The following is a 9391-nucleotide window of genomic DNA, read 5'->3' on the forward strand; positions in this document are numbered from 1 at the left end:
TCATATTGAGTGCTGCATTTCTTCTGCCGATCCAACAGGTGGAGCTGCAGCTGAAGCCCTTCCCACATTCCCAACACTCCTAGGGCCATCCCCCAGTGTGGATCATCTGGTGGCTGATCAGGGTGCTGCTCTGCCTGAAGCTCTTCCCACGCTCCAAGCACTTGTAGGGCTTCTCCCCATCATGAAGCTGCTCCTGGGCCACCAGCTCCGAGCTCTGGCTGAAGCTTTGTCCACCTTCCTGGCTCAGGTTGGGTCTTTCCTCCTCAGAGCACCCTGTGCTGGGTTTGGAGCCCCTCATCCTGCAGGTTCTCCAAGGTTTTTCCTCCCCATTGGATTCCTGTGCCCTGGAGTCACTCAAAACGGCCTCTTACATGAGGTTCTGCTGTGGGGATTTGTCCTCCCTGGTCTCCATCCTCAGCTCCTTCCCTGGGGGAGGAAGGACAAGGAGAGGATGGGATTTGCCTCCATGCCAGAGGGAAGGGGAAGGAGATCCCCCCAGTGCATCCCCAGCAGGACGGCGTTGGCAGCAGGGTTGTCCTGCAGCCGGGGCCGTGCTGGGCTGGGAGATGGAGCAGGAGAGAGGGGGAAAGGGGCACTGACTTCCTCCTCACCTGCCTGGGTGTCCTTCACCATCTTCCTCTTCCTCGCAGTCTCCTGCTCCACCTGGCCAAGGTGTGGGAATCCTGGTTTGGGGAAAAACAAGGGATCAGCATGTTGGGTTTAATGGTCCCGCTGCCCAAGTTTTGGATGGAGATTTCACTGCTCCCTCCAGCCTCGGGGGCCCGGACCCTGCTCATCCCCAGCCTCCCCCATTCCTCCAGGCTGCTGGGGATCCCCCGGCTCCGGCATCGCCCCTCTGCGCTCTCCCCACTCCAGGGCTCCCACGTTCTCCCCCAGCTCTCCCGGGGATCCCCAAACCCAACATCACTCCCCTGCCTGCAGGTACCGGCAATCGCCACGTGGGACACCCCAAGATCACTCCAGGGCAATTTCCGGCCCAGCTTTGAGGTCCTGCAAGATCCAAACATCCCCTGCCCTGCCAAACCACCCTGCCGGAGACTGCCCGATGGATCTGGGGCGAGCTCCCCGCTCACCTGCGGTTCCGGGGGGGCGATGCCGGGGGACCCCGGCCCGAGCGGGGGAACCGCGTGGGGTTGGTGCTGCTCCTCCTCCTGCTCCTCCTCTGTCCCTCCTCTTCCTGCTCCTCCTTTCCTCTCGATCCTCCCTTTCCTTTTGCCTTTCCTTTTCCTCCTTCTCTCTCCCTCCTCTCCCTCCCGCTCCACCTCCGCTCCCAGCCCGGCCCGGGCAGTGCCGGCACCCAAAAGCAGCCGCGCTCTGCTCTGGGGGGGTTCCAAAGCGGCCCCGCCCCGCCCGGCACTGGGAGCGATCCTGGGAGCGCTGGGAACGATGGTGGGAGCACCGGGCAGGAGCTGGGAGCGCTCTCCCTGCCGGTCCCGCTCTTACTGGGAGCGCTGGGAACGATGGTGGGAGCAGCGGGCAGGAGCTGGGAGCGCTCTCCCTGCCGGTCCCGCTATTACTGGGAGCGCTGGGAACGATGGTGGGAGCAGCGGGCAGGAGCTGGGAGCGCTCTCCCTGCCTCTCCCGCTCTTACTGGGAGCGCTGGGAGGGGACTGGGAGCAAACAGCGCCCGGACGCGGCTGCAGCCGGCGGGGGGGCGGAGCCAGGCCAAAGGGCTTGGTTATACAAATACGGGAGCGATCGCGCGCTGGGATTGGTGGGTGGGAGCAGCGCGGGGCTTCCTCGGTCACGTGAGGCCGGGGGGGCCGGAGCGATGTTGGCGGTGCCCGGTGAGAGGGGACAGGGAATGGGGACAGGGAATGGGAATGGGGATAGGAATCGGGACCGGGAATGGGGACAGGGGCCGGGAATGGGGATAGGGAATGGGGTCAGGGACCAGGAATGGGGATAAGGAATGGGAATGGGGAATGGGGACAGAGACCGGGAATGGGGATAGGGAATGGGGTCAGGGACCGGGAATGGGGACAGGGGATGGGAATGGGGATAGGAATCGGGACCGGGAATGGGGACAGGGAATGGGGTCAGGGACCGGGAATGGGGACAGGGGATGGGAATGGGGACCGGGAACGGGGAATGGGGACAGGGACCGGGAATGGGAGCAGGGAACGAGGACAGGGAATGGGAATGGGGACAGGGACCGGGAATGGGAACAGGGAATGGAGACAGGGACCGGGATTGCGGACAGGGACCGGGAATGAGGATGGGGACAGGGCCAGGGACCTGAAATGGCACTGGAAATACGGTACAGGGATCAGGAATACAGGACAGGGACAGGGAATGGGATCCGGACTGCGATGGGAGCAGGATGGGAACGGGATAGGGGGGACATGGGAATGGGCCGGGGAAAGGGGAGTGACTGTGGGAATGGGGCAGCCGCTACAGGGGACACGAGGCGTTGGGATGGGGGCACATGGGGACAGTTCCGGGGCAGGGGGTCCTTGATCAGCTGTCCCAGAACCTCCTCCAGGGTCTCCCAGTGCAACTGGAGCCACTCAGCCTGGTGTCCCCAAAGCCCTGAACAAGTCCCAAGTCTCTCCCAGGAACCCTCAAGTCCCTCACACCCAGCATCCCCCACATCCCCTGCAAGACCCCCCGTGTCCCCATCCTTGTCTTAGCTCAACGTCTTTATTTTTACCCTGCTTTTAGGAGGTTTGGAAGGGCAAAGAGAAATGAAAAGAAAATCCAGGCCATGGGATGGGGAGCCAGGAGGATATGGAGGCCCCAGCCAGGTGTCTCCTCAACAGGGATCACCAGCACCACAGATCACCAGGGCTCTGTCCACCGGGGTCACTGGGGATCATCCAGGGCGGATCCTCCTGTGGGGGATGGAGCTGGAGCAGCGCATGGAGCTCTTCCCACACTGGGCGCACTTGCAGGGCTGCCCTTGGTGGTGCCTCCGTTGGTGATGGGTCAAAGCTGAGCCATTTGAGGTGCTCGTCCCACACCTGGGACACTCATAGGGCCTGGGACATCCCCAGCAGCAGCGGGGCTGGGATGGGCTCTGGTGCCTGGGACATGCCCGGCAGCAGCAGGGCTGGGATGGGCTCTGGTGCCTGGGACATGCCCGCAGCAGCGGGGCTGGGATGGGCTCTGGTGCCTGGGACATCACCAGGAGCAGGGCTGGGATGGGCTCTGGTGCCTGGGACATGCCCAGCAGCAGTGGGGCTGGGATGGGCTCTGGTGCCTGGGACATCACCAGGAGTGGTGCTGGGATGGGCTCTGGTGCCTGGGACATCCCCAGGAGTGGGGCTGGGATGGGCTCTGGTGCCTGGGACATCACCAGGAGTGGGGCTGGGATGGGTTCTGGTGCCTGGGACATGCCCAGCAGCAGTGGGGCTGGGATGAGCTCTGGTGCCTGGGACATCACCAGCAGCAGCGGGGCTGGGATGGGCTCTGGTGCCTGGGACATCACCAGCAGTGGGGCTGGGATGGGCTCTGGTGCCTGGGACATCACCAGGAGCAGCGGGGCTGGCTGTGATGCTCTCCAGTGCCTGGGCCATGCCCAGGGGTGCTGCTGGCTGGGGTTGGGTTGGTGCCTGTGCAGTGCCCAGGGCAGGGTCACAGCGGGGCAGCTCTCAGTGTCCCCAGCAGGTCACGCTGTCCAGGGCAGCCGTGCCAGCGCTCACTGCGCACTCGGGGCAGGCTGGGCTGGACGGGGCTTGGGGCACAAACGCCGCCCCCGGGGCTGGGCTCTGCCCCTGCCTCTGGGGCCCAGCCCCTGCCGGCAGCGCCTTGGGCAGGGCACGGGGCTGCTGCTGGCCCAGGGGGACAGGCCTTGCCCCCTGCCAGCTGCTCGGGCCCCTCGGATGCCCGTGCCACATCCCTGTGCCTCCTGTCCCCGCTACTCCCTGCCACCTTCACTCCCTCCATCCAAGCCCCTCTCAACCTCTTCACTGTGACCTCTGGAAGGAAAGAAAGAATGAAGGAAAGCAAGTGTTGTCTCTTCACCCTGGCTGGATGCCAGGCACCCACCATGGCTGCTCTCTCACTCTCCTCCAGAGATGGGCAGGAGGGAGAAAAATAGAAAATAGAATGAAGGCTTCATGGCTTGAGTTAAGGACTGGGACAGATCACTCAGCAAATGCCATCATGGGCAAAACATTTTTGAAATTACAGATATTAATTGAATTTATTTCTATCCAGATCAGGGCATGACAGTGAGAAGTAAACTAAAGCTTCAAAAACACCTTCTGCCCGATCCTCCCTCCTTCCCAGCTCTGCCTCCTCCCCCAGTGGTGCAGGGAGACAGGCACTGGGGGCTCTGCTCCGTTCCTCACCCGTTGTTTCTCCTGCTGCTCAGGGAGAGGAGTCGTTCCCCTGCTGCACCGTGGGGTCCCTCCCCGAGACACTTCTCCATGAACTTCTCCAGGGTGAGTTCATCTCACAGACAGCAGCTCTTCACAAACTGCTGCAGCTGCCTCACTCTCCCATGGGCTCACAAGTCCTGCCAGGACCCTGCTCCAGCGTGGGCTCCTCTCTCCACGGCTTTGCAGGTCCCTGCCAGGTCCCTGCTCCAGCACAGGTTTCTCATGGGGTCACAGCCCCTGCTCAGGCACCCCCTGCTCCAGCACGGGCTGCTGCAGGTGCTGCAGGTGCGTCTCTGCTCTCCGGGCCCTCCAGGGGCTACAGGGGCCCAGCTGCCTCCCCAGGGGCTGCCCAGGGAATCTCAGGGCAATCAGCTCCAGCCCCTGGAGCAGCTCCTGCCCCTCCTCCTGCCCTGCCCTGCCCTGCCCTGGGGTGTGCAGAGTTGTTCCACTCACATGTTCTCACCCTGCTCTTCCCTGCTCACAGTTACAACTACACAATCACCCATTTTCTTTTTCTTAAATCTCTTTTCCCAAAGGTATTACCACCATTTCTAACTGGGCCAGCCTTGGCCGGCGGCTCGTCCATCCTGGAGCCAGCTGGATTTGACTCTGTGGGACGTGGAGGAGCAGCTGCTTCCAGCAGCCTCTTACAGAAGGTGCTCCTAAAGCCCCTCACCAAAACCTGGCCATGCAAACCTAGTATAAGTATGGCAGGGATTTTATTAATTCTTCTTATTTCCATTATCTTTTTTTTTTTTTTTTGCTAATTATAGTACAGTTCTTATTATTACTAGTAGTTTTAGTCTTTTTGACTCTATATTAATAGTGGCTAGAGTAGAACTGGAAACAAAGGTTCTTCATTGCAAGTAGAAGTTATAATTTTGGCAGCCTCTTGCCCTGCCCTGTTCTGTGTCATTGCTGTGTGTGAAGCTGCTGCTGCCAGGGCTCCCTATTTGCCTGGTTTGGGAAATTCGATGGCATTGCTCACATGTCAGAAAGAGAGGGCTCCTTCCATTCAAATGGATTGCCTGAGCTCTTCTAGTCCCAGTGTTGGAAGTTTGTTTTCTATCATTGTTGACTTTCTCAGCTTCTGTTACTATTTGTGATTTTATAACAAAATGTTCTCAGATGTGACTTTGCAAGATTCTCTGATCAGATTCAGTTTTTTTTTGCTCTTGGATTTCTTAATGGTGTGTCAGAGCTGAAGGCAGCATTTTGGGTGGGAAGCCTTCAGTGGGAGCTGGGATTGCCTCAGCAGCAGCTGGTTGTGCAGATGTGAGCAGAGATAACCGAGATGCCATGAAGGGAATGTTGTGCCCGGCGGGAGCCCGCAGTGCCCGGCTGGAGGGAGCTGCGCTGGGAGCTGCAGGTTGTGCCGGGGCCGGGCAGTGGCCGGAGCCCCGGCCAGGGGCCGGCGATGGACACTGACCCTGGGCCGGGCAGGGGCTCGGGGCCCTGCGGCGCCGGGCGCTCGGTGCCCGCTCACAGCGGGGCTGTGCGGGAGCCGGAGCAGCGAGAGAGCCCGGGCCGAGCATCAGCCCCGGGGCGGGCACGGCTGGGAGGGGACCCAGCCCGGGGGTTCCGCAGAGCCTTCCTGCTCCAGAGCCGCAGCTGCGGCAGCACCGGGGGCAGCTGCCGGGACCTTTGGGGCACGGAGGAGCCGCGGGCGGGCGTTCCAAGGGCTCCTTCGGGGCAGGATTTTGTCCCGGTGCGGGGCAATTCCCGGGGCTGGGCGGGCTGGGGCCGCTGCCGAGCGCCGCCGCCTTTGCCCGGAGCCCCCGGGCAGAGCTCTCTGCTCGGGGCTGTGAAAAACCACGTTCACTCTCCTGTGAAGATTTAGAGTTTAATAAAGGACAAGGGGAGACAAGGACCACGGAGCAAAGGTAAATTATGGCCGGCTGCATCTTGGCACTGAACCAAGTCCCCCTGTTATCTTCAGGGATAGCCCTTCAATACCTTTTCCTGACATCAACCTGTTGCATATCCATAGACCCTTGTGCATAGTAAACTTTTTCCCAAACTAGTTTCCATATTCCAAGAACTGTTTAGCATGGCTCCTCCTCGGTTCCACTTTTTTACAGCATGCGTATTCCTGGTTGTGGTTTTACTCCTTTTTTATTATCACCTTCAGTTTTGGCCCCGGCCCATGCTGCCTTCCGACGGTGAGTGCTGATAGTTGGCACATCTGCAGCAGGTGTCCTCATCCCATGTTCATTGGATGTTACCCCATCCAAGCAGGCATTTTAACACAAGCATACTTATATCAGCTATTTCACTACTATGTCTAAGCTTAATTAACAACAGAAATAAAAACTGTATCTTTATAACAAAGTTATTTTAACACCACACATAAAATCCATGTGAATATTTGCGAAAAGCCAATATTGCAATATGTATCTATAACAGGGCCAAGGGCCGGGCGCCCCTCGGCGGCTCTGGTCTGGCAGAATTTTGGGGGTCCCGGTGTTGGTGCCGGCAGAGCCCCGGCGCTGGGCCGGGGGGTGCATGGGACCCTCCCAGGGGGGCTTGGGCTGCCCGGGGCAGGCGCTGCATCCTCAGCCCGGAGCCACGGGGGGATCGCCCGGGACCAGCGGGCTGGGGGCTGGGAGAGCGGAGAGGGCGGCACGGGAGCTGGGGGAGCCTCTGCAGCCTGTGGGGTCGGACACTCCGATAAGGGGGACCCCGGGAGCCCGGAACGGGGAGCCCGGAACGGGGGAACCCCGGCAGCCTGGAGATGTTGGGACCATGGACAAGGGAGACCCTTGGGAACCCTGGGCCCTGAAATGGGGACCACGCAAAGGCGGCACCCCATGAGCCAGAGGGAGCAGGAGAGTCCCCGTGCAGGATAAGAGGAGCAGGAGAGTCCCCGTGCAGGATAAGGGGAGCAGGGGGGTCTCGGTGCCGGCAATGGGCGTTCAGGTTCCGGTGCCGGGGGTCCCACTCCCCCCTGGCCCCCCAGGAGCGCCCCCAGCCCCAGCGCTGGAGCCATCGCGCTGCTCCTCCTCGCTCCCAGGATGATCCCAGTAGAACTCAGTCGTCCAGGAGCTGCTCCCAGGATGATCCCAGTACAGCCCAGTCTCTCCCACTCCTGGCATGCCCCCCAGCCCTATCTGCGTTCCGACCTGTCCCGCCTCCGTCCCCGCCCCTCCCGCGGGCTGCGAGGGATCCGGGAGCGGGGGAGGAGAGGGAGGGAGGAAGGGAAGAAGAGGCGGAGCGGCAGCAGGAAGCAGCAGCAGGAGAGGGGAGGATGAATCGCGGGGCTCCGGCGCTGCCTGACCTCGACCTCGCAGCCCCGGGAGCATCGTCCCCCATCCCGCAAGGGCCCGGGCAGGGGGAGCGCGGCCCAAATATCCTAGGAGTGCCTGGGTTTGGGGTTTTTGGGGGGGATGTTTGGAGCTGGCAGGGCTCCAAAGGCGAGCCGCAGATGGCCCTCGGGTGGACATCGGGGGTCCCCGGGAGGTGTTTCTGGGGGGTCCCGGTGTGGGTGACGGCAGAGCCCCGGCGGGGGGCGGGGGCATGCGGGTCCCCCCGCGGTGGGGGTTGGGCTTCCACGGCCGGGCCCTCCGAGCTCTGCCGGGGCCACGTGGGCAGCTGCGTTCCCCTCTACTCGCTCCCTGAATGGGCTTCAGAGAGTTCCAGACAGAAAAGAAGCACGACTGAGCACCTCCTCCATGTCCTCCTGACTTCTCCTCTGTGGCTTGCATTTAGGCTCCCAGCTTCACTTTCCTTGTCTCCTTCTCTATCCCAGGTGACTACACCACAGATCCTGCCAACAAACACATCTTCCATACCGCACCAGCCAATAGCCTGGCCACGGTGCTCGGTGCACGCGACGGACAGAGCAGGGCTGTGGGGAGACCCCCCACAGCCAACTCGTTCCTGGCTGACCCGGAGCTTTTCCAAGGCATTCCCTGTGCAGGTGACCTCGAGGCCAGGCTGCGGGACTCGGTGATGTGGAGCATTTCCAAAGCGTCTGCCATCCCTGCGGCCGGTGCCCTTGAGGACAGACTGCGGGACTTGCAGTCCTATTTCCTTTTGGAGACTTCTCTCTTGCTGGTGCCCTCGAGGACAGACTGCGGGACTTCCTGTCCTGTAGCCTTCCCGAGGCTCCTCTGTTGCAGGTGCCTTCAAGGCACAACTGCAACACTTGCTCATCTTCAGCGCTTCCGAGGCCTCTCTGCTTCAGCAAGCACTCCTAACTGCAAAGAGTGACATGGAGCAGAGACCCCCCAGCGTGCCCAAGCTGGCCTGGCTGGAGGAGGAAGAGGCTGGAGCTACCTCAGCACAGCAGCCTGAAGAACTGGAGCAGTTCCAGCTGCTGCAGGAGCGTGAGTGTCCGATCTGGGCCGCAGGGCTGGTGCCTGTAGCCAGCTTGGCCCCATCCCTTCCCATCCCATCCCATCCCATCCCATCCCATCCCATCCCATCCCATCCCATCCCATCCCATCCCATCCCATCCCATCCCATCCCATCCCTGTCCTGTCCATGGATAGGACAGAAGCTGGGCTGGAGCACCTGGCAGCCGTGCTCCATCCCCCGGGGCATCCTGAGGCTCTCCCTGCCTGGGCGGCGCAGGGCTGGGCTGTGTTCTCTGGCTTCTCCTGCAGCCCCTCAGCTCTGGCTGCGCTTGCTCTTTGCCAGATGCAGCCAAGGACCCGACAGAGGAACAGGAAGCCGCCCGTGGCCGCTTCGGCAGAACGGCGCAGGTACCTGCAGCCATCCCCACCTGGGCTGGGCCTGCTGGCACTGCTCAGCCAAGCAGCAGCCTTGGAGCGCTCCATGGATTCTCCCTCCCTTGCTGCCCTTCTCCTGCGGACCCTCTGTGAATTCATCACGTGCCTTTGGCAGGAAGAGACCGCCGGTGCGGGCACGGGCATCTTGGAGAACCTTCCATTCCTCGATGCCGAGACCGGTGCTGCCATGCTGGATTTGCTTGTGGAGAAGGGTGTCTCCAATCCAGCATGAGTAAGCAGCCTGGGGCAAGGGCTCATTGGCCCCAGCAGTGGTGCGGCGCCTCCAGCCGGGTCTGCCAGCCACCCTCGGCC

The 9391-nt window shown here is 61.7% G+C and overlaps 1 long non-coding RNA gene across 1 annotated transcript; it reads right to left on the reverse strand.

Moving 5' to 3' along the window:
• Window positions 1-273: 273 nt before the first annotated feature.
• LOC143694611 (uncharacterized) lies at window positions 274-1187 on the reverse strand. Its single transcript, XR_013183181.1, has 3 exons — window positions 1095-1187; window positions 612-683; window positions 274-426 (listed from the first exon to the last, which is right to left on the reverse strand). It is a non-coding gene; the product is annotated as an uncharacterized LOC143694611 (long non-coding RNA).
• Between the last annotated feature and the right edge of the window lie 8204 nt (window positions 1188-9391).

The sequence above is a fragment of the Agelaius phoeniceus genome, chromosome 8 (genome assembly GCF_051311805.1).
Source record: "Agelaius phoeniceus isolate bAgePho1 chromosome 8, bAgePho1.hap1, whole genome shotgun sequence".
In the NCBI taxonomy this organism is placed as follows: domain Eukaryota; kingdom Metazoa; phylum Chordata; class Aves; order Passeriformes; family Icteridae; genus Agelaius; species Agelaius phoeniceus.